The sequence below is a fragment of the Hoplias malabaricus genome, chromosome 3 (assembly GCF_029633855.1).
Source record: "Hoplias malabaricus isolate fHopMal1 chromosome 3, fHopMal1.hap1, whole genome shotgun sequence".
NCBI lineage: Eukaryota > Metazoa > Chordata > Actinopteri > Characiformes > Erythrinidae > Hoplias > Hoplias malabaricus.
Window position 1 is genome coordinate 47314345 of NC_089802.1, and position 26246 is coordinate 47340590.

Genomic DNA, 26246 nt, shown 5'->3' on the forward strand with positions numbered 1-26246 from the left:
CGCCAAATGTTCTCTATAGGTGAAAGATCTGGACTGCAGGCTGGCCATTTCAGTACCCAGATCCTTCTCCTACGTAGCCATGATGTTGTGATTGCTGCAGAATGTGGTCTGGCATTATCTTGTTGAAAAATGCAGGGTCTTCCCTGAAAGAGATGACGTCTAGATGGGAGCATATGTTGTTCTAGAACCTGAACATAGTTCTCTGCATTAATGATACCTTTCCAGACATGCAAGCTGCCCATGCCACAAGCACTCATGCAACCCCATACTATCAGTGATGTAGGCTTCTGTACGGAGCGTTGATAACAACTTGGGTTATCCTTGTCCTCTCTGGTCCGGATGACATGGCGTCCCAGTGTTCCATAGAGAACTTCAAATCATGACTCATCTGACCACAGAACAGTTTTCCATTTTGCCACACTCCATTTTAAAAGCCCCCTGGCCCAGTGCAAACGTCTGAGCTTGTGGAGCTTGATTAGAAATGGCTTCCTCTTTGCACTGTAGAGTTTCAGCTGGCAACGGTGGATGGCACGGTGGATTGTGTTCACTGACAATGCTTTCTGGAAGTATTCCTGAGCCCATTCTGTTATTTTCTTGACAGTGGCATTCCTGTTTGCGGTGCAGTGACGTTTAAGGGCCCGGAGATCACGAGCATCCAGTAGAGTTTTACTGCCTTGACCCTTACGCACAGCAATTGTTCCAGATTATCTGAATCTTTTGATGATGTTATGCACGGTTGATGATGATAGCTTAAAAGTCTTTGCTATTTTACGCTGGGTAACACCATTCTGGTATTGCTGCACTATCTTTCTGCACAACAATGGTGGAATTGGTGATCCTGTTACCATCTTGGCTTCAGAGAGACACTGACACTCTGAGAAGCTCTTTTTATACCCAATCATATTGTCAATTGACCTAATTAGTGTTAATTGGTCTTCCAGCTGTTCGTTATATGCTCAATTTCCTTTTTTCCAGCCACTCATTGCTACTTGTCCCAACTTTTTTTGGGATTTGTTGACACATTTTGAATCAACATATTTCTCCTTTAAAATGTTACATTTACTCAGATTAAACTTTTGACCTGTCATCTATGTTCTATTACGAATAAAATATTGACATTTGCCATCTCCACATCATTGCATTCAGTTTTTATTCACAATTTGTTTAGTGTCCCAACTTTTTTGGAATCCGATTTGTATCTGTAATTTTCTTTCCTTTCCTGCATAAGGTTATCATTTTGAAGATGTTGTTTTAAGACCATTTAAAATACCTCCATAACCCTCACACAGAACAAGGCCAAGACCCGCTTGAGGTCTGCACTTCACAGCAGCAATTACTTGTGATCTAGTGATGACTGACAGAGCACAACCAGGCACTAAGGCATAGAGATGTCAATTGTGTCGGGTCATGGTGTGACAGGTTACATCAAGTAATATTGCCAACAACACCTTCATCAATCAAACCAGTGACCCTTTCACACAAGTCATGGAAGAATGGTGGCTCATAAAATAGTTTGGTCTAAAGCATTTGTATACAATAAAAAAATATTTACAGTTTGTAAAATACAAATTAAAGCGATAATCTGTGATTTTTTCATTCTCCAGAAGATTTATTTAACTGGCAAAAGAGAAAACCATAGATTTTCATGTTTTTACTGACAAACTAAACCGTACTTGTAAATATTAAAGGGGATATGTTGTGTAAAAATTACTTTTTTGATTTGCATATCTGGAGCTCCTACCAACCCACAATCTGAAATCAGACTAAGCAGTCAGTGGTTTGTGATCTGAAAATGTGATCAAACGGGTCCTTCTGATTTTGCACTGTGTCTTACGTAGATGGCAAGCACTGCATGACTGTCCCAGCTTCTCATCTGAATATTGCCGATCACAGGGTGCTCATGTGAGAGCGCAAAGACAAGATTAACTGGAGAAAAAACAACTAGCCCAAAGAAAATAAGATACTGATTAAATATGAATGAATAACAAGAAAGAAGCAAACAAGACGTTCTTGCTCCTCGCGCCTCAATGCTGGACATGTCACTTTTGAAGATCTCAGGTGCTTAAACAAGTCATTCTGAACAGGGCTGTCAGACTGGGAAAGGAAAGCGGTGTTGCTTGATCCTTGTGGTCTTCTGACGGAAACATGCCAAAGACATAAACTTGTGAAAAATGGGTATAATATGGCCCCTTTAACAAATGTAAAATTAAAAAAACCAAATTGTCCACAGGGCTTGTGAAATTCCTATTTCAGTGCAGGCAGTAACATTCCCTAGGCCGAGAATGTCTTAACATATGTTGAACAACATGACAATAAGTTTATAATAATCTAGTAATTAAAAATATTCCTCGTATTGACTAAATTTGATGTTTTCACTTACAAAGAGGTCATTTTTTCTGTGATATATCCATATTTCAAATCAATTTAAATAACCTTTATACTCCAGTTGTTTCAAATCTATAAACTCATTAAAATGATGGATGCTATCTTTCTGCCTGTAGTATCCCACACATTTGTGTCTGTCAGAAATCCACATGATAAAGTGACAGATCACCTTCAAATACTATCTCAATAATGTTATCTAAACTTTGCGCATGAGCTTTGATAAAATAGCTGTCTTGTTTCGACACGGTGTGTTAATGAAGTTCAACACATCCGTCAGATAAAGCCTGAAGTGTTTAGAGCCAATTTCTCTGGTCACAGCCAATTTCCTACTGACCCTATTAGCATTTTACAGCCTAGCACCATCTATATTAAAATGGTCACTTTTATTTAACTTATCCTCTTTGCACTTTTAATGGGGTCCCAGTAAAGCAACAGAGATGAAATATAACAGTGTATAAGTTAAAACCTAAAATAAAACCTACCAACAGTAAAAATTATGCTCCATTTTAAACATTTGGAAGGTGTTTGCCTTTGATACTCAAAATAATTATAAAAATCATAACCTGACCTCACAAACACTCATGGTTACATGCCATCAAACATGTTCCTTCATGTAGTGTAAAGCTTTCCCAACACAGTAGAATCGGTAACTTAACCAAAATGGGCAAACTACTGCAGGTCCTCCAATTTTAGACCACAGTGTGTCTGTACTATAAACAAAACTAATTATCAACTATTAATTCATCAACAAAACAATGAAAGAGTAATCATACATGATTACATTCTTCTGTAACTGCTTCACCTTGATCAGGGTTGTGAGGGGTCTAGAGACTATCTGGACTCTAAACTAAATGCAGGAACACACCCTGGACACTGCAGCAGTCCATTGCAGGATATTACACACTCAAGAACACACTGAAACTCACTGATACGCAGTAATGCAGTAGTGGGTGATCCACAGCAGTGTTGTTACTTTGTCCTGTAACAAAGTAGTGTAATGCATTACAGTTACTTACTTCATAAAAATTCCTTTACTTGTCTTAGTCACATTTTTCTAACACAGAAACTGCTTACCTCAACGCAAGATGAGGTCTCTTTCAAAATCAGCTAACAGTTTTAAGAGGCCCATGCTCAAGAACAGATAACTACAATCTCACTGAAACAACACAGACTCTATCCTTACATTCTGTTCTTAAAGATTTTATTTCAAAGCTGTTTAAGGAGGTTTTTCTAGTTTCTCAGTTTTCATACAGGATCATTAATTTTTTCATTATCCAGTTCAAGCTCCAGGTGGGTCCAGAGCCTACCCAGAATCAATTGGAAACACAACACGGAGGAGGCGCCAGTTTGTCGCAGGGCAACACACACTCACGTCCAGTCACACCTGTGGACACTCTTCAGTAGCTATTTCACCTAGTTAGAACAGATCTGTATGAGTTTAAGAAAGAAACATTGAAGTATTGAGTAGTGACATTACTTTTCCCAGAACAGAACAAATAAATTAATCTAATTACAGTTTAATATGTGTAATTAGTATTTTGTAATCAATCCCTGTTTAAGGAGTAAGTAATGCAACACTGCATTTTTAAAATAATGTGCTGAAAGGGCTATTGGGCATTTGTGCCTGTTCCAGGTAGGTTTCTAGGCCTTTTTGGCGAGTGATGCAGAAGTAGAAGTAGTAACATTACATCTACTAGGAAGTAAGAAGTATTGTCATTGCAGATTGTTAGGTGTACTAGGTATTTTGTAAAGAGTTACAGCTTGATAAGTAAATACTACAACACAGCTTTTATACATAATAAACTAAAAAGACTATAGGGTTCAATTGCGGATGTCCCGGCTGGACCAGATTTGTATGTGTTTTAGAGTAAATAGGCTGAAAAGATTAGTGACATTACACTTCACAGGTAGTAATAAGTAAAGCATTCCTATTGCAGTTTAACTGCTGTAATTGGCATTTTGTAAGGAAATGCAGTTTGACGAGGAACTACTAAAGTACTGCCTTTATAAAGAATGTACTGAAAGGACTGATGGCTTTGCGTGTAATTTGTGCACTTTCCAGTTGGAACAAACTGTTTGTATATTACTTTTTCCAAAGAATCCATAAGTAAAAATGTCCCATTACAGTTTAATAGAAATAATTACCGATCTGTTATGAATTACTCTTTTACGAGGAAGTACTCCAGCCTTGCCTTTAGTCCTGTTTTCAGTGGCTAGTAACACAGTCACCACACATCATTTGGAGCTGAGAGGAAACTCAGCTCCTGAATTTACTGTAGCTGCTCTATTCTCCCTGCAGAAAGCAGTATCCATATTTCCACTAGATTTGTTTTGTGCCTCCTCTCCCCACCAAACCTCAGGACAAGTAATTAAGTCTGGTGCCACCACAGCAACAATAAGCATTTCCTCTCTTTTGACGCCGGGGTACAGAGCAGCCATCATCATTCATCCGCACTCAAACCTCAGCTGACATTTACCAAACAAAAAGCAGACGACTGACCAGCATTCCGAATGTGTCCTGCTGTTTACAGTGCTCTTTGTCACAGGCTTATTTGGATAAAGCTTTGATTGCCTTTCCGACAACTTCTCGGCTCTGTGTGTTTCCCCTTCAGACAGATTTATTATTCATTCATCTATCAAACGCTGGAGGAGCCACAATATTTTACAAAAACGATGCCCTGAACTTATGATGAGCTTTGATACTGTGACGAGGGGGAACATGGAATGTGAGACAGAGGCACAACCAGACACCAAGCATGTATGTGTGTGTGTGTGTGTGTGTGTGTGTGTGTGTGTGTGTGTCTATGCATGAGAGAGAGAGAGAGAGACAGAGAAGCATAAAAAAATACGAAAATATACATTTCATTTTGGACACACAACCATAAATGTTTTGACAACACCCCTGATAATAAATGTATTGAAGTAATTTCAAGTGTATTGTTAACACAGTTATCCAGAGACAAGCATTCCCTAACAGAAAGAAATGTTGTGGAGCAGCTGCACATGAGCCCTACACTCTCAGAAAAAATGTCATTGTGGTGGTACCCTTAAGGATCACATAATTTTACCATATTCTACAATAATTGTAGACTTTAAAGTTGTGATGATTTCATACGCCCAGTTTCATATGTGCTATTTCCAGGACTTATGTTTCTTTTATATTACACCGTTCTGTAAATAAAGCTTACAAATATTCCCCTATCCTTCTGGAGAAGAGAATGTAATGTACCTTTATGGAACACAACTGGACTTAAAACCACTGTTGTACATTTAAAGGTATATTTACACTGTTAGTAACGTTAGGGACAATAATGTACCTGTGGAGTAGCTTTTATTCTGAGAGTTTAAGGTACCGTGCTCAATGCCAGACATTAGACAGACAGTTAAATAGCCCTCCAGAACTGAAATAGGGAACTGCTACATTTTCCTGAGAGATGGAGCACCGCTAAGGCCCTGGCCACAAGGTTTTTGTCTGCGTTTACACAAAAATGCCATTTAAGTCACTGAAAACTGATGTTTTTGAAAACACTCTCCATAACAGAGATTATGGTGTGATTTGGGATTTTCTCATAAATTGTGGTGTTTTGACATCTCTCTTAAAGAGGTACTATGCCCCCCTACAGGATTGGCATGAGAATGCAGTTTTTTTATATTCGTCTGGATGGGGATATTTTGAAAAACTGAGATATGAAAATCTCAGTTTTTAAAAATAAACAGATCCATGTGGATGGGGCCTAAACACCACTGAGATGAATTGGGAAACCTTTTGGGACCAGTACCTGACGTCACTAATTGGTTCTGTGGCTGAATGCCATCAAATCTTGACAGAAAAGTTTCAACACTAATTCTAAAACCTTCCCAGTGGACTAGAGGTTCCTACTGCTGAAATGGGGCAGTGGGGGAAAAATCTCATTATTAATATACTTGAGTTCAGAAGAAAGTTTAGATGAGTAAGTGTTAATAAATTGCCAGACAGTGTAGTGTTTGGAGCTGATGAAAATGACGGATGGATTTCTTTATTCTGGCATAACACCGAACATTGGAACTAATATGTGCTTGCCACAGAGAAAGCCATATAGCTTTTCCCAACTTTTCTGGACAATTTATCAACTCATGTGGAAGAATATTTCACTGTGCAAACTGCTACGCCGGGTACAGTCACGGAGAAAGCAATTTCTTTCCGGAACTTTAGATTTCCATAAGCTCATTAGTGATCATGTTCCTGCTACGGATCACCAGAGTTGGGGCAAGTCATTATTATGCCACAACAGGGCCATGCTGTTTAAATAAGAATATGTTAATTAATAATGCCTTTGTGTGCAAACTGATTCAAATTCTTGCAGCATGTGAACGCTAAAATCTAGTTATATGCAAAATGAGAAGGAAAACAGAGAGGAAAATTACTCTGCAGCAAACATTTTTTCCTCCTAATAACATGATTAATTTTAGTTATTAACAGTTTTTTAACACTTTGCCATGTCTCATTAATGTTCTGCATAGGGTTCTTATCTTATCTGGTGAGAAACAAATATGAGGAGATATTTCTGCCCTCCAGCCTGCTGTGGCTCTCACCCTATCTGTGTGATAAATAACAGGCTTGGTGGTATAGATTACAGGAAGTGGGGTTCTTTGGAAGAGCTCCAGTTTATAGTCTATAGAAAAAGAGAGTAATGTAGGGCATGCGGGTCTCAAAATCAAGCGGTCTGCCTCGTCCAGCAGCTCAGGTCTCTGTAATGGAGGGCCACACACTGTGTTTAAAAGAACAGTTAAAAAATAAACAAATAAATAAAAAATTAAAAAAAAAAAAACCCTTGTCTCTGTCTCAGCAACAGTGTAGAGAAAACAGTGGGAAAAGCAGCACAGCGTAATATTAAAAACCATAAGTAAATAAGATTACGTACCGTCTTTCTGTGATATTATTGGCCGTTGTAAATCAGAAATCAGATCATTGCCGAACTCATGTAAACTCAGAGCTTTCCCAATATCTGCTTTCCTAAGTATATGTAAATGCTGTGATCAGATTATGAGCAAAATCTGATTCGGTGCAGTTATCTGAGTATTAAATGCACACAAACACACTCAATGATTAAAGGCACAGTTCATGATTGTAATATAAAAAAAATAAAAAAAAAATACTTTTTACAAAATTCCGAAGGCATTTCCTCACCACTTGCTAATTCTCCAGTCTGTCTGCACACTGGAAACCAGTCTGTTGTGTTTATAATGCCCCAGTGTCTGTAAATGAGAAGTAAAATAAACTGTCCAGTCCAGTATGCCAGAACGTCTCTCTCTCTGCTCATCGCAGAAGCATATGGGGTTGTTTTAGACAACGGAGAGAACCCCAAGCGTTGAAAAGCATGAAACAAAATGACGTTATTGCTCATGACGGGTTTATAGGTGGGTAATATTGACTGACGCTTGGATTACTTAAAGTGAAAGAGTCTCCGCATTCAGGAGACATTGCATTACAGACAGTGCTACAAAACTAAATGACTCAAGTTACAAATAAGTTTCTGTGGTAATTTAAACGGTGAATAAAAATTTACAGACAAGTTAGACTTCATCCACGTACCAACAACATTGTTTTTTTCCCCTCAAACATGCCGCACCTCATTAAAAGACAATTAGCCTCAGAATGTACACAACCAGAGAGTACTGTGATTAATCGTAGACATTCCCTTTAAATCATTCTTAACTCTGCTTATACTGTGCAATAAGTTAAGGCTAAGCTTTTAGTTCAACCCTCAAACTGAAAATTCTAAACAGACCTAACACAAAATGCTCCCAAACGCTTCCCATGTGCACATTTAGGTACCGAGATGCAGTGACCATGTTTCAGTCGTTATTGTTTTACCCTATGAGAGGATATACATAGACACTTCAGTGATGTTGTTCTCATGGTTCTGATCTTTGATTTGTCCATGATTTCAGAGGAAACAAATTTGGAGTCTCTCTCTTCTTTTTTTCTGACTCTCTCTCTCACTCTCTCTCATATCCTCTTGAGATGCAGTGCTTTTTGCTTTACAAGCACAGGAAAAGCTTTGAATCCATTAAGATTTCATGAAGTACATTTCCTGCTCAAAATATCAAAGGCCTCATAGTAATCACAGCATTGATCATCAGACAGGCTGTGTGCATATGGTCAACTCATACTCAGCTAATCTAGAGCAAATTACAGTAAATAGGGACATGTAATAGGTGCATATTATAGTATTCCTGCCTGGGGAAATGGACCATGTTCATCCAAAGGCCTGAAAACAATCCACTGCATCACAGGAAGAATCTAAAGATACAGAGTTAGTCATATGATACGCTCTACAGCAGCATATACAAGGCAAATTTTACACTGCCTTTTTTTCACCCAAGCAGACATGTGTTTATTTTCTGTAAGATTGTGTTTTATAATATTAAAGGTGTTTGCATTACTCAATGGAAGGTGACTCATGGCTGTATCAGAATTCAAAGCATGGCCCAGCCACACCTCTGCGGGAAGAACTAAAAGAGCTCACGAATACAAGTTTATAAATAGCCCTCCTTCATGCAACTAGGCAAAAAAACAGCATTCTCTAGTATTTAAAAGGTAACATTATTCAATTGAAATTATATACAAATTTGGAAATTATACTAAGACATAATCATGGCTCACACAAACAAGTACATGCATACTGACTTTCACCAGTTTTCTATGAAAAATTTGAATTTATCATTATATAATGACATTTCCTGGCCTAAAGGTTAGAGGACCAGGCTTTTTACCAGAAGGTTGCTGGTTTGATCCCCAGGACCAGCGGGAACATCCATGGCTGAAGTGCCCTTAAGCAAGGCACTAAAACCCCAAATGCTCTCCAGGCGCCAGAGATGGCTGCCTGCGGTTCTGGGTGTGTGTTCACAGCCCCTAGTGCACTAGTGTGTGTGTGTGTTCACTGCCACATGGGGAAGACACATTTCGTTGTACGTTGTACAATGACAAAAAAATTGCGATTATATTACATTATATTTTTTTCCAACCCAAAGAGCGTTTGGACCTATTCAAAACACCTCAGATTAATATTACGAGCTGCCGTTGTATGTTGGATACAAACAAATGTGACCGTTGCTGTAATTTGAGAAATTTTGCAAGTGGCTAGTTTGTGCCAAAGCTCTGCATTTCATGATGACCGACAGACCTCCCTGCCCAATCTGCACTCTGCAAGGTTTACACTTAACATTGAGTGACCTACTCGGCTTGATTTGTACCAGGAGAGAGCAGGGACTAAAAAGTACCCAATTCCAGGGATCAGGTACCAGCTTTGGCCAGTGGAAAATGAAAAGAGCAGAGCCCAGTCGACTTGTGTAGGTTCCATTCCGTGAAAAAGGGGTACCTGAAACACTGCCCCCTGTGAGTGCCAGTATATTTACCTCAAGTATTTCCACTTGAGATTACACGGCGTCCGTATTTGTTACATGACGTCCGAACTGACATCTGAGAAAATCCCTTGCCATGAATTTGCTGCTGTGTGCTGTCCCTAGTGTGGAGGAGTTCATATTTTTATATTCGTCTGACTGCTGACCAATCACAGTAGTTGTGGTCTGCACCATGGCAAAGTGTTGCCACAGTTCTGGCGAGGTGTGCATCAGGCTATGGTATAGAGTACGCAGCTACGCAGGACCTATGTATTGCCTATGGCCTAGATTTGATGCAGAAGCATAAATTGGCCGGACTGGCCCCCAGTGATTCCGGGTAGGCTCCGGACACAACGCGACCCTGAACTGGTTAAGAGCTTACAGTGAATGAATAAATATTACCTATTGGTACGTATTACCTATTTTCTTCAAAACTACACTGAAAAACAGTGGGCTGAACTTCTCCATTAATATTCAGAGTTAGACTTCAAGTATTCAAATATTTACTGAATCGTGTCACTAGAAACTGTAAGTAAATGCAATTAAAATGTATTATACATTTAAACCAGTGTGGGGAAAATGAATGTGTGGTAAGGATAGATTAATGCCAACACAACAGTGGAATTAAGACTGATGTGAGAAAAAACGCTGCTGTGGTAATTTGGTGAGCCACATTTAAGATACAGTATTCTGAAATAAAACCACTATAAATTTTTAATTATGATTAAGTGTAGAGGTGTTGAGGTGTAGGATTCAACAGGAATGTTGGTGGCTGCAGGTAGGACGAGAGTGTTGTGGGCCCTATGTGAAGCTCTAATGTATTGGCATAGAATATTATACATCTTATCTTGTGTATGATTATAATTTATGGCAAAAAAAAATGCAATTTCAGAGCCTCAAGACACGTAGCTGCACGTCAGAGAGTCTGCGAGCCTGTGTGCTAGGCTTATCCATGATTCCTTTCTCCACTGTGACGCAGAGACTTTTATGAGAAACTACACAGACATATAAACCTGTTTAGTCATTTTAGAAAATCCTAACAGTGAAAAAGAAAGCTGATATTCTGTTTTTTTGAAGAAAGCACAAAAATGAAAGATGAGCTGAGGAATTTGATGTTTGGTTGCAATACAGCTGCAGTTGAAGGTAGAGTGCTTTGCTAAATCATATATTTGTTCTGTTTCCCTCAGTGCTTCCGGAGAGAAAGAGAAGCAGGTGGAGGGGTAGGCTGACATGGAAGTGAATGTGGAAATAGCAAACAGTGTAGATCTTTCATTATCTCTCTGTGTTTTACATTAGCAATCCAAATTATCTGAATATTTCTAACAGCTCACACATGCACACAAACAGGACAATACGTGTTCATCTGAGGAAACAAACAGAAAGAAACAGCCATGAAATCTGAGCCCATGTAGCCAAATGACAAAAAAAATCAACAAAGAGATCATCTTATTATCTGCTGTACAGAGTACACTAGTTTATACTAGACAACAGTGGGATCAGGTGGAACTCTCAAAAGGAAAAGGAAAAAAAGTCCAGGTACCTCTCATGTGCCCTCCAGAGCTTCAGTGAAGAGCTCAGTGTCTCACACTGCTCCCAGATTTGCTGAAGTAATAACATTTACAAATATCTGCTACCAAGCTAAAGTCATACACTCATCCATTTCTCATTAACACTAATCTTTTCAGTTTTGATGCTATAAATAACTTAGAAATGTCATCTGCGACAGAAAGATATTTTTTTCTGGTGTTATTTCTCTTAAGGAAATTTTGTAGAATCACCATAAAGTCTCCTGAGTCCTCAACAAATACTTTTTTAGAAATACTCCTTTCCTCTCTGAGGCATAAACTGGTTCTTCTTGTATATGTACTGATCAAATCAGTATAGGGTCACCAGTCCACCCAAAGTTAAAGCTGATGGGGGCAATGCCTCTCCAATCCCATGGCACAGCTTGAGAAAATCTATGGTACTGAAACTGCAAAGACCATTTTGAAAATAGCTGCAGCAGTGAAACAGAGAGTGTAGGGATGTTAAATATGCAGCACACAGTAAAACTGCAGTTTCCACATGCATATATTTGACTGGCTGCTTCTTTCCTAGTTCAGCCAGCACTTGGCATGCTGAATTGCAACAGTGAGTAAAAACACCAGTATAGCTTAAAGTGTAGCTACCTTCTATAACAGACTCAGGACTGAGGGGTGCACTGTATTAGTGCTGACCCTATCATTGGGAAATCAAAAGCATTCTCCTCAAAGCATACTGAGAAATTCAATGACGCAGTTGATGTTGAAACAAAAAGCAGTGTTTGGCCTCTTATAAGTTGGAGACAGCATGTGCTGGCTTTGCAGCAGATACCAAGGAAACAGAGCTTTCATTGGAGTAACGGAGCAGAGTGTGCAGACTAACAGAGCAGTCTACCTGCCAAAACTCAACCTGACCTGACTTGCCAAATTCAGTAGGGGTCCCCACACAGTGGTGGTCCTTTCAATTGAAGAAAAATGAAATGCATTATTCATAGTTTTAATATAATCACTCACAATTCTGGATCATATGTCCATATCCAGCCCCAGAAGTCTCTTCATGTCCCCCATAATGTTTAATTCAAGTTGGCCCAAGGGTAAGTTTGCAAGCCTGTCATTATAAATTAAGAGTTTCTTATATACCTGGTAATAAAAATAGGCTGAAAGAAAAGAGAGAAGCCTTCCAAATTTGCTATCTGTGAAATCACAGGGTTGCTCTGGATAATAATTCTTTAAAGCTTTAAGAGTAAGAGTGTGTGTTATTTATATTATTGTAATGTAGATTACAGTTTATTATTATCTAATTTGCATTGCCTTTAATGACAGTTCATGAGGAATTGGCTGATAAAAATGGTCCAAATTAATTGTAATAATCTTTGCCTTCTGCTGTATTTTTTGTAACTTATTTTTTTTTATTATTTGAGCCCAATGTTCAATACATAGGACATATGTTCCCTAAAAATATACCTGAAATGTTTATTACACAGGAGCTGGAGCAAGGTGCAGAAGAGGTCAAGTATAATCAAGTCTATTTTAATTTTAATAGTTCTTGCTCTGAGTAGTAATTGACAAAATGTGGGAAATGACAAATCACACTTTGAGAGGATGATTTTAAATAATGCCTCTTACTAAATGTCAGTGGATGGTGCTCTGCTACAGGTCCATAAGAGCTGGCTTTCTGTTCAGATTTCATGACTTAATGCAATTTCTCATTACACTTTCAACTCAAAAGCCTGGATCACTGAGTGCAGCGCGCAGCACCTCTGAAAAGGAAAAGAACAATAACAGAGCCCGGTGTTAGTGGATTGTAAAGAAATCTGATAACTGCGCCAACAACAGAGTGGCCAGTACTTCCTGCAACAATTGATTTGTTTCTCAGGTTGCCGTTTCAATTAGATACAGTACAGGTCTCCCAGCAGTGTGCCTCTCTCCCTGCCTCGCATGCCACAATGAAACCATGATATGTTGACCCAAGCAGAAAATTATATCATTCTCCAAATTTAGAAATCCAAGAGCAGAACTAATCCTTAGATAGCTTTCATCTGACCACTCGGCTCTAAGGTGTCTTAGAGGTTAAGTAAAAGGTAAAAGTACTGTACACTTTCCTCCAGTTTTTATTCAGCTCAACAGAGCCACCCCCACCCCCCGCTGACTGAATGCCTGCTGTGACACGAATGAATGATATAGGGTCTCTAATCTCCTCTCCATTTGTTGTCCCTGTATTATCACAAAACCATTACTTATATTCATGAAGCATTACATGACCTCTCCTTGTCATTGTGTGTCACTACATTTGACAGATCAGTAGCTCCCTCAACTCTTTTTCTGACAAAAGTGAGCCACATGAACTTGAAGGTAGCAGGGTGAATGCCTCAGTGGTAACCCAGACTTAATCTGAATTGACCTCTTCACAAAACACACTCTTATTATAACCACAGTGGTGAGACTAAACCAATTTTGCCAATGAAGTGCTAGAAAAAAATTCAAATTCCAAATTCAACACATTCAAGTTAGATGGGTGTTGTGTAAGTGTGTGTACATATAAAAAAGATTCAGATTGCCAATGTGTCATGTACAACATACTATACAATTATATATATTTAATGTTTTAATCGATTGACATCCCTTTATATATAAATAATCAGACCCTGTTAGATATGTCCTATTTACACAATGCTACCCTTCATTCAAGACATGGGAAGTCTGTCTCAACTTTTTTGAAATGCACAAAGTAAAATCTTTGGAGCTCAATATACTTGGAGGAGAAAAATACAACCCTGAATTAATCAATATCATTCTGAGTGACGATAGGAGAGAGAGTCACACAGAAAATGTGAGGCCAGTTGTGATCTACTTGTACTACCATCAAAACTATATTAGCAAAAATTATGAAAATAAAGCTAATGTTAAAGTTTTAATTTAATAAAATGTTTATTTAGTATCATTATTATTCATTAATAATTATTTAATAATTTACTTAATTGTTTATATCTACATTTACAGGTTGAAGACCATGGAGGGGGGTGAGTGGAAAAATGGGAAAGTTGGCATTTAAAGTTTGGGGAATTTATGTTATTGTAATAATGAAAATGAGTTAATAAAAAATAATTGAGCACTTCTCTATAATGCAGCTCAACATCCAAGTGAAATGGACTAATAAACACAGGTGATATCCTTAAGGCACTCAAGAAAAAAAAAGTATATATTGTGATGCAGTAAATCAAGATAAATATTGTAATAACTCCTGCTCCGATAGGAAACTGCAGTGACCTATCATTTGAATCACTGTGTGGTATAAAATAATACATAAAAAGGTTATAAACTACAGTATAACCTATAATAACTAACAGTGTGACCTTTCACAAACATACAAATAAGTATACTGTGCACTCCAATATATGTCAGCAAGAAATGTGCCTTTGACGTTCATAGACTTCACTATGTTCTGCTGTAATTTCTGGCCATATTGCAGCTATTTAAAGCTCAGCGGGCTGCAAATGAATTCATGCAAATGTTAGCTCAATTAAATGCAGCAAAAGCTACACTTGATCTGTCCAAACAGCATGACCTTTCACACATATACAAGAAAAGCACTGTATGATTAAAAATTAATAATGCACTATAATTATGGCTAATTAGACCAAAACTCAGATGAACAACTGAATATTACTGTTGCCAGCATCTTGCAAAGTATGCACAACCTTGCAATAGTTACAGGAATGTATTAATAGATCAGTTCTCTGCTGATATCAGTCATACTGTGTGAGGCATTGTTGGCACCCCAGATACCCCAGACCTCTGATTGGGGCGGCACGGTGGTGCAGCAGGTAGTGTCGCAGTCACACAGCTCCAGGGGCCTGGAGGTTGTGGGTTCGATTCCAGCTCCGGGTGACTGTCTGTGAGGAGTTGGTGTGTTCTCCCCGTGTCCGCGTGGGTTTCCTCCGGGTGCTCCGGTTTCCTCCCACAGTCCAAAAAAAACACACGTTGCAGGTGGATTGGTGACTCGAAAGTGTCCGTGAGTGTGTGAGTGAATGTGTGTGTGTCTGTGTTGCCCTGTGAAGGACTGGCGTCTCCTCCAGGGTGTATTCCCGCCTAAATTGGATAAACGGTTACAGATAATGGATGGATGGACACCTCTGATTGGACCTGGCACAATGAAAACGATTCGGAAATATTTCCCTTTAAAACTGACTCGTTTTCCTTATTAAAGATTGTTTTTAGTTTATTTAATATTCAACGATTCTAGAAAAATTGACTAATATATGAATATCAGATTCAAATAACCATTTTTTGCAGTGATTAAAGTACTGAAACAATAGCATGAAACAATTAGCTGAAACCCAATACCAGCAATTATTCTGAATGAAGTATTCTCTACATTTTTTTGCTGCTCTTCTGATGTATATTTAATGCCTGACAAAACATGTGTTATGCTTATCAACATATGATGAGTTGAGGGGGGGAAGACAAAGTATTTTTAAACTGGGACTGAGAAGATAACGGCTGCACGTGCTGCGATCAAATGGTTTAAGAGATCTTGCAGGAGTAAGGGGAACATTAGACAACGCTGCTGCAGAGGGATTTTAGCTGATACCTCTATCAGCCCTCGGCTTCTTGCAAGAAAACATTAGCTCTGACGTGGAAGAGGAGGGGAATGAAGCAAAACTATCATAAATACAGCTTGAGAGTTGCTTCTGCTAAGACCTGGTGCAGGTCTTTACAGTGAAATGGTCTAGAACTGGACCCCCAAATCTGAATTCTGACTATAATCCTGAGTGAGATGTGTTTTACATAAATTATTATACATAAATTATTTCAGTCCAGCGACTGTACAGAGGCTGCTTACTGGCACAGTTAACAAAAATCAAATGTGCTTACCCAAGCCTGTTTCTGACAAAAACACAGCAGTGCAGATCAGGACTGCAGCAATTAGTCGACATAATGGACAACGTCGATTATAAAAAAATAATTTAACTGTTGTTGCGTCTTTAAATCCCTAAGTTCCAGTACCCTCTAAACAAAATTAATTACTTGATAATGTCAAATGTTTTATAACATATTTCACCACACCAACTCTCCTTTTTCAGAACTACACCAACTAGCGCTACCTGCACACCCAGCTCTGTCCTGAGAGTTCACACCTGAAATACACCGCCCTGTAAATCACTGTAAACATGTAAAATAACTAAAGATACTGTCTTTAAAAACACTTACTGTCACAGGAGATGTGGTGCCCCGGTGAAAAGATCCTAAAAAATTGGTGAAACTCTGTATTCACTCACGCCGCAGTAAACATGCCTTTACTTTCTGCGTAATGATAACATTCCAGACCTATTTGCGAACAGGCAATGGAAAATATTAACGTAAAATCTTCGTGAATTCACGAAGTTGTGCGCGTTGTGTGTATTTCAATTTGGCGGTTGCTTTGGACCAATGAGCGCTGGGGATTTGTGTTGCGAGGCGTGGGGGTGGGGGCGGGGTTGTTGGGTAACAGACGCTGGTAGGTCAGAATTGATTGACACCTGTGTTAACCAATAGCAGGACCAAGAGCAGCTGACATGAAAACAAAGACAGGTGATTTGTCGTGATTGGTCATTTGCTGGGCTTGGCAGGAGAGAGGTCACCAGTCAACATATTAAAGGGAACGTCTAAGATTGTGGGGAACTGCAATTATCTCTGGTTTGTTTACGTTCATGATCTTTTAGTGTCTTTTAAGGTGAAATGGTATGTTTCAGGAACTGAAGTTTAATTTCTCTGTAAGATTTACTCACAGTTTGAACTAACGCTGAAAACCATTTGTAACTCTAGTTGTTTAGTTTACTTTCATGCCGTTAGCCGTCTCACAAATTTGCAGATATTTCCACTTTAAGTGAAATATCAATATGTCAATATTACCCAGGTATGGAGCAGAAATAAAGCAATATCCCCATCCCATTTTGTGTTTTTCAATATTTTGTGTTCTCTCATTTGTCTAATAAAAATGAGTTGTTTAATTTTTTAATTACAAACAATACCTCTCAATAAAAAAAAAAATGCTATCTATTCAGAATCAAATTTGCCACCCCATTCCACCTTAAATGGTGTAGCAGCTTGCCTCCTAGGTGCACCTTATTAGCTATTTGTGTTTTTGGTTTGTTTGTTTAATTGCTTACTAATTCATTCATTCATTCATTATCTGTAAGCGCTTACCCAGTTCAGGGTCACGTGGGGTCCAGAGCCTACCTGGTATCATTGGGCACAAGGCGGAAATACACCCTGGAGGGGGGACCAGTCCTTCACAGGGCAACACACACTCACACATTCACTCACACACTCACACCTACGGACACTTTTTGAGTCGCTAATCCACCTACCAACATGTGTTTTTGGACTGTGGGAGGAAACCCACGCGGACACGGGGAAAACACACCAACTCCTCACAGACAGTCACCCGGAGCAGGAATCAAACCCACAACCTCCAGGTCCCTGGAGCTGTGTGACTGCGACACTACCTGCTGTGCCACCGTGCTTACTAATTAACTGCTTGCTAATGAATAAAAATAATAATAATAATTATTTGCAGCTCTAGTGCAGATAACTGTAACAATAAATTGACCACATATATATCAAATGCTATAATATCTTTGTGGTGGAGCGTCTGAGGCCAAGACTACATTGCTTCAATTTGTATTATGCCGGTGACATTAGGCTTTTAGAAAGAACTCTACAGGTTTGAGGCTGACATCTGTTCAAGTTTACAGCTCAGGACAAATGAATACAGACAGGCCTACATACAGTACATTAATCCTCAGCGTCTTAACCAATCTTCACACCAGACTAACATGAAATGTAAGCCAAGAAGGTTGGGTATGACATGTTGGGGTGAGTTCTCAAACTTGAGGAATTTTTTTGCTCTAATCTTCCAAGTTGATATGGAAATGGGGAAAGTTTCCTACTTGGTGGATGCACTTTTTTTAATCCTGAAATGCTATCTTCCCTGATGAGAGGGAGACAGGCTTCAACTGAATATTTCCCAGGGGATCAAGGAGAGGCAAGCAAACCTTGAGCAGAGCTGCCAAGCACATGGGTAGATCACAACAGGAGATAGCATACAATAGGCTTTGAGGGGTTCTCAGATCAATCAGGGTCCATTCAGTAAACTCCCACTGATTCCTCACAAAGATGGCAGGCACATCTGCCTACAGAACAGAACACAACATGGATTGGACTGAACCGACGTCATCTCCGATCTCAGTCTTAGCCACGATACTTGACATGTTTCTCCATTTCCAACAACAAGATGTCTGTGTTTGATTCTATCCCAATTCACCAGCCTCCGATGGAGGAGGCATCACAACCGAGTTCAACCTTGCGCTTATCCATGTCGGCCTCATGCATTTTTCATGGAGACGCACTCCCTTTGAAAAATCCACAGCAGCAATCTGTATCACTGCTCGGTCCCACATATCTTATGATATATATGTTTCCCTCAACAGAAGAAACCACATTCTGTCTTGATCATGAACACAGGCTGAAGCTTGAAAAAGTGGATCAAATGAATTACCTCTACATGAAAACAGCCAGTCAAGAATTTAGAATTCAAAAGAATGAGTCAGAAATAAGCATTATTCTTCTGTAAAACATGTGGAGATGTCCTTCAGAATGTATTTCATAGTACCTGGTCATCATGTCTCAAATAAAAAGTACAGTCGTATGCAAAATGTTTAAGCTCTGTGAAACTCTATGGACTTAAGCCATTTGTGGTAGTTTCAGGGGTGAACCAAATTCTTTCTGCTTATGTTTATGGACTGTGTGCATGGAAAACATGAAATATGCTTCTCTTCCTCTTGCGTACGCATCTGAGGGAGAGTCATGGAGATATTACAATAATTTGATTATGTATTTCACTCAGCTATGAGTATGAGCTATTGCTGGGCGATATTACTGCAAATCAATATCATGATTAATTGAATATTTGACCTCAATTACAATTAATGAATGATTTTGTTTTAGTTTATTGCCCTCATAGCTAACAGACAAAGGCTGTATATATGCCCAGGTATTAAAGCTGGGATTTTTACTTATTTTAATGTTGCTGGGAGCTTGTCCGTTTTTGTTTGTTTGTTTGTTTGTTTTTATGTGATTGTGCTTCAAGTGAAGAAACAGACTAGTGGGATTAACTTTGATCACTGAAACATAGTTGTCCTCCATGTTGCTTCCATGTGGCAGATGGGATAGGGCAGGATCACGTGACTACACTCATGGTAGTATGGTTTTATGGGGACATGAACACACAGTGGAAGCATTAACAGAATAAATGGGGGCAAAAAAAAAAAACCCAGACAAGAATATGTCAAATAGAAATGATGAATGTTGATTTAAATTAATTTTCATTAACTGCCCGGCACTAGTGTGAGCAATTCATGGCAGTCATTGCATCAATTTTCTTCCTTCTTAAAAACCATGTGTTAACTGTGCTAGTCTTTCAGGGGTCGATGAAAAAATATTTTCCATCAGAATAACACTGTTTAAACTGGAGCCAGCTCTATGTGAGTCTTCTATGTTTGTTACTGGTTCACAGACTCATGGAAATAATATACATAACACTTGTGTGGTTTTGTATATATCCTTCATTTTATAAGAAACAATCAGTACAAAACAACAGGAGTTTGTTACTTTTCCCCCTGTATGTTAAGAAATTGCTGTGGGGATTTGATTGCATTGACTGAATATAACCAAAATATCATTGGTAAAATCCAACACTGATGTTGGGGCGTTAGTTTTGAATTATAAACCCCATTCTACTATTTGGAATATCTACTATTATACTATTGAAATGGAGCTCCATCTCTAGAGAAGGCTACTCCACTGCTCCACAGCTCAATGTGGAGGGACTTTAATACCCATCTAGCCCACACTTGTCATTGGGCATGATGGTTTCAGTTTATGTACAGCTTTACATGAGCTGGAGCTTTACCATTTTACTGGTAAATGCTCAAGGCCTTTCTGTGGAGATTTTGACACTGTGCATTGCTGAACATGAACATCTGTGAATGTCAGTTATTAAAGGATGTGTCTACAAACTTTTGGACATTTAGTGTACATATCAGGACTATATGGATTCTGATCACACAACCATGCAGTGCTCATGCAGGAATGAAAGACCCAGGCAGTGGAATCTCTGAGTTTCCCTTTAGCAGCACACAAGCGCCAGTGAAAAATCATCTGACAAAGGGAAAATGACTTAAAATGGTTTCATTTTGAAAATTTTTAAAATCCTTTTGAAGCGTGATATCCCGTGTTTTACACTCTCTTAGCCCTGATTCCAATTTAAAAAGCCTCCAAATCTTGACATACAAAGAAAGAGGACATATCTTTTCATTCTGAAACACAGCAGCACAATGTGAAGAACATCAAAGGAGGGGCAGCTAATCCACCACATCTTTTGTTGGGACTGATCATCAAAAGCCTCAATAGATACACATCAAAAACACAATTAAGTGCTACAGTCCTTCTCTGACAGTTTGATTATCACCACAGACACAATCATGATCACTCAAGATGTTCTATGATGAAAGGAGCAGTCAGATTGTGGGGAGAAAATGATGGGGCACCGCAACTGGCTCCATGAGCAACAGATGCTCAGTCTACTCTTATTCTCTTACTTTAAAAAAGAAGGTTTATTTAGAAAGAAGAAAAATCTAAGTAAAATCCAGAGTACTGTGCCTTTACAAAAGCAGAGGATCCACTTCCGCTTGTTTAGTTCGTGCAGTTAGCCGTCTCCCAGATTTGCAGATATTTCCACCTTAAGTAATCCGATACAGCAAAAAAATGTCAACATTACCCATCTATGGAGCAAGGCTCAAAGCACTGTAGCCATAAGCAACAAATCTGTGAATGTTTTTAGGCTCAGTAGGTGAAAAAGTACACTGTGTATATGTTTACATGTCCCAAGTAATCTGATAACAGCACAAAAATCTGATTTTACCAATAACTCACTCAACGTGTTTACATGCACTTAAGTAATCTGATCAAAAATGATGTATGGGTCAGTTTGAACTGTAATCAAATTGTATACACATAACATAGGCCCATCAGATGATTTTTTTGCAGACCATTTGTAACTCCATTATTTTACAAAAATGGTCACTTACATTCTGACCAAAAGTTAGTGGACAGCTCATCCAGCATGTCTAAAATCAATGGTATCTATCTGGACTTTGTTCCCACCTGCTGCTCTTCTGGGAAAAATTAACATCATGCAATGGAACATACTCACAGCTGTATCACTCCAAGAATGTCCAATCACATCTGATCTCTGAAGCTAAGTAGTGTTTGGCCTACTTATTATTTGGATGGGAGACCCCTTGGGAATATACTATGTGCTATAGGGCAGTACACTAGCACAATGTGTACTGTTGCTGCAGCACAGCTCCAGGGTCTCAGGGTCCTGTGTTTGACCCTTGCCTCAGCTCACTGTATGTGAAGAGTTTGGTGTGCACGAACCATGTTTGCTTGACTGTGTTCTGGGTGCTCCTGTCTCCTCCCACACATCATTAGGTGGTTTGACTGAGTGGAATTGTTTACATGTGTGAGTGACTGGGCAAGTGTGTGATGGACTGGTGCCCTGTCCAGGCCGTGTGTCTACCTCACAATTGGTTCTGGGTAAGCTCCGGACCCACTGTGACACTGATCAAGGTGGAGTAGTTACAGATAGATGAGAGAATAAATGAATATATGATTGAATAAACAGACAAATGATAAAACTCACTAATGAATTCAGACATAAGAGAATTAATGAAGTCATGTAGCACGATTTCTACTGAAGCACAAGCCCCACTCTAGTTCATTCTAAAGTCACTAGACGGTTCTCCATTTCCCAAAAGCACAGTTTCACTGCTTCACAGCCCAATGCTGGGGGCCTATATACCCCTCTCTAGCCAATGCTTGGCACTGGGCATGATGGCCTTAGGCTTATATGTGCTTTTTTTTTAAGGGGATTATACAAGCTGGGTTATATAATCAGATGATGCCTATATTATTAGCATGTAAACACATTCAGTGGTTTACTTTTGTAATCTTAGATTACTGCCTTTGTTCTTGTCTTAGCACATATAAAACAAAACAGTCAGTTGTGCAAACCAGGGTAATTATCGTTAACGAAAATCTATGAAATAATGAAAACAGAAATTGAAAAAACATTTTCTTTAACTGAAATAAATAAAAACGGTAATTAAAAGAAAATAACGATAACTAACTGGAACTGTATTATGTGTTTACAAATCTAACTAAAACATACTGAAACTGTAGATAGAATACCCTTCGTTTTCGTGTTTGTCCAAGCCTTGTCCAAGACTTATATGAAATCGATACATTACATTACATTACATTAGCTGCCAACACTGTACGGCACCTCATGGTCCATGACGCCACTTGTTTATAGTCTGCTTCTGCTCGCCACACTAGCCTGCAAAATGTCGACAGCAAAATTTAGGAGAAAGCAGCAGAGTCCTATATGGGATTTCTTTGAATATTACTGTGAGAAAGATAAAAGCAAGTGTCTTGTAGTGGAAATGGGTGATAAAATATGTGGAATACTTCTCAAGGGGAAAACTAACTGAATTAGAAAAAAACAATTACAACAAAATAAAACTAAACTAAACTATAATAAAAAATCCCAAACTATTATAACCTTGGTCCAAACACATTCAAATGCAATCTAAAATTATGTTATTCGACCGTATGGACTGAGAGATTGTCGACTGAAATTTGTTTTGGTGCAACATTAGACCTAATTTGGGTTTGGAAAAAAACACATTAGTACACACAAGTAGCTCTTGGCCTAATTTGCCTCTGAAAAAAAAGGCTTACTATAAACTAAGCAGGTGTGCTTATTATTCCAGCGTTACCATGCTCTACATATCTAAAACATTTGTAGACATCCCTTAATAAATTCAGCTATATCAAGGTGCACACATGTTGGACATACCGCTGATGTTCAGACATGCATACACAGTTAGTATAATTTAGTATAATCTCCATACATGAGCTTGGAATGAAATGGGATTAGAAAAAAAAACATGCGCATTTTAATGCAGTGGAACCTTAACACCAACTCTGGTGCATTTTTTTATCTAAACACTGTGAAATCTCAAAAAGAAGCTGGATGAAGAAGAAGAATATATGGATTCCCTGAGTAGTAGCAGCAGTGATGATAAATTTATCTTTTTACAGCTAATCAATGCATATAGTGGGCTCACCCCATTCTACAGAAAAGACACAGGGAAAAACATTCCAGTTCCTCAATCAGGATCTGTGTAGGGAGCTGTTCCGAAGTTACTTCAATAGTGAGGATTTTGAGGCTCTGCTTCTGCGTGTTGCATCTGATATTAAAAAACATATTTTCTTTAACTTCTGCATTTTTATAGTCAGTATGCTGCATATTCTATAAGCCTTTGTTTTTTGGTCTAAACAAGATGAGCTGTTCTGACACCATCTTGCTGCTCATTTGGACAACCGAGCTCTGAGTGGTCAGTGTGACTTAGAACAGGCTCTAACTAAAAAATTTATGCAACATCTTAGTCCATCAGTTTCAAGCTCAGTGTGAAAGACGTTAATATACAAGTGTTTATTTTCAAAATGTCACATGCGTTTTTTTTTTTTATCCCTAAAATTCAGACCATGAATAGCCCTTTAGGCTGTGAAACAGGGGGAAATCATTATTTGACATGGTGGAGCTCCATCCACTACATCTGGGATGAACTGGATTGGCTTTTGTGATCCGGAACTAATCATCCAACACCAGTGCCCGAACTGACTAATATTTATGGCTGAATGCAAACAAATCCTCCCAGGAACGGTAAAACCTGTCTAGCGTAAAGCCTTCCCAGTAGGCAAAGGCTATATGCTGAGTACACTATATAATGTACAGAATAAGCAAGCACTAATAAAGCATCCGCGGACAGGGAGCGGGTAGTGAGCAGGCTGATGAGTCCAGTCTGAGTGTGTTTGTGCAGGGGGTCAGCAGTGGGCAGTGGGCAGCAGAAGGCGGAGGGCACTGGCTACAAAAATGAGGCTCTGGAGGATCATTTTGGAGCGCCACATCATTCACACGGCGCCACGCTTGTGGCTAATGGTCCCTCCTCCGGCCTGCTGCCTAGGCCCTGGCTCTAGCAGAACACCAGCAGGAATTGGACACCGCTCAGTAAAAGAGCAGCTACTGGGGCATGGCTACGAGTCCCTGAAGAGCTGATGGCCCACGACTGCATGTGCCATACATTTGCCTATATTTCCCAAGAGAACCTGTGCACACTTCCTTAACCTAATTTTACCGGATCGATGCTGCCTGTCTTAACCCTTTTAAGAGATGGAAATAGGACACATGCTGATAATACCAACGGCCAATGTACCTAATGTGAAATGCAATCTATAAATTAAACTGAGTCATGTGTTTAATAAGGTGTTAGACAGTACTGCCAAGTTGTTTATCCATGCTCTGCCCACAAATGTGTTCTTCTGTAGCATCTATTATGAAACTGAACAAGCTTTACAGAACACTGACATGAATCCACTTCAACCTAATCTGAAATTTTGAACACAACTCTAAATTCCTACATTTAGAATGGATGCCTAACAATAGAAGAGGCCTGGGAGTCTATGTAACTGTTCAAAATTGTATCCTCACTAAAAACACATCAAAAAACGTAATTCCTTCAGCACTAATACAGCAAAAGATCATCCTAAAGACAATAAGTTATTGCGCTCTCTAGCCTATTTCCACCTTAAACTAATCATCCTTTGGCAAAGCTAACTTTACTTGACAAAGACGCAAATCACCACACACTGATGAAGCTTTACAAAAATTCTTCTATGAGGCACAGAACAATGAGTTTCTTCAACACTAATGTGCAGACCCAGGTTTACCATGTTGGACTACTTCTGGATGTTGTAGGAACTAAGCTGAACTGTACTAGCGCCTAACAGTGTCAACACTAGCTAGGTAGTTTTAAAGATAAAAAGGTAGAACAACATTTCAGTACTGTGGAAATAAAAAAATAAAAAACACATAAGACATTGACCCCTTTTGGTATAAAACGTAGGACTCTGGTTAATTAGCCAATACCCACAGAGGTATTCTGTCAGGTGTTAAAGCAGGCAGGTCATTAGGAGGTCCCAAATGGTGTGCCTTCTTTAAGATTTCATGTTTTCTCTCTGGCTATGAAATCTATAATGAAGTAGGCAAGTTTGGTAGTTGCTGTGTGTCAACCTTACTGAAGCAACGTCTCTGTGATATGATGCTAGCTGGTGCCTAGAGCCAACAAGCACTGTGACTCGCTGGGTAGGTTTGATAGTCCCTACATCCATCCCATCATTCTGCATGACATTAATAAAAGTGGACCTCTGCTAAAGGAACATTAGGTACGATTTTACCTTAAAATCACAGTTTTAATATACTTGTGATATTCGCTGTCCTGTAATAGTGGCCTCTGTCATTGCTACTTCAGGATCAGCCCTGCAGAAATGGCACTACGTAACCATGCAAGAGGTGGGTCGGAAAACCTTTGATGTGAGGCCAGTACTGTAACAGTGAATTACACTCTGCAAATTAAGGGAGAGAAAAATACAATTCTTACCTTGTTTTCCTTCAACTAACATATTACAATTTGGTAATTAGTGTTCTCCTCCAAGTGTGATGATCTGTCCTATGATGCTGTGTAAGCAGAAGTTCAAAAAGAGGTTGTGTCTAGCCTAACATATCTTGGAGGAACCACATACTAGACTTCTGCCTCCTAGTTTATGGTGCTTTTCCACTGAATGGGATCGACTCCATTCGTCTCAACTCGGCTTGCCTCGACTTGACTCACTTTTAGCTGGTTGCTTTTCCGCTAGCATAGTTCCCCCACCAAATGGAGCAGGCGATATCGCAAAACCCATTTTCCTTGTTGACGTTCAGCTTTCGCCTGAGATTTTCATTGTCTACCG

At 39.1% G+C, this 26246-nt stretch overlaps 1 protein-coding gene across 3 annotated transcripts in view; it reads right to left on the bottom strand.

Moving 5' to 3' along the window:
- Positions 1–26246, bottom strand: part of grm4 (glutamate receptor, metabotropic 4) — a 217397-nt gene that overhangs the window by 77463 nt on the left and 113688 nt on the right. Inside the window, exon 1 of one of the 3 annotated variants that reach the window (XM_066663944.1) lies at positions 16500–16670. The exons of the other annotated variants lie outside the window; for them this stretch is intronic. The gene's annotated coding sequence lies outside the window, so the exon portion shown is untranslated. Of the gene's footprint in view, positions 1–16499; positions 16671–26246 lie in introns of those variants that run through there. 3 annotated transcript variants of the gene reach the window in all.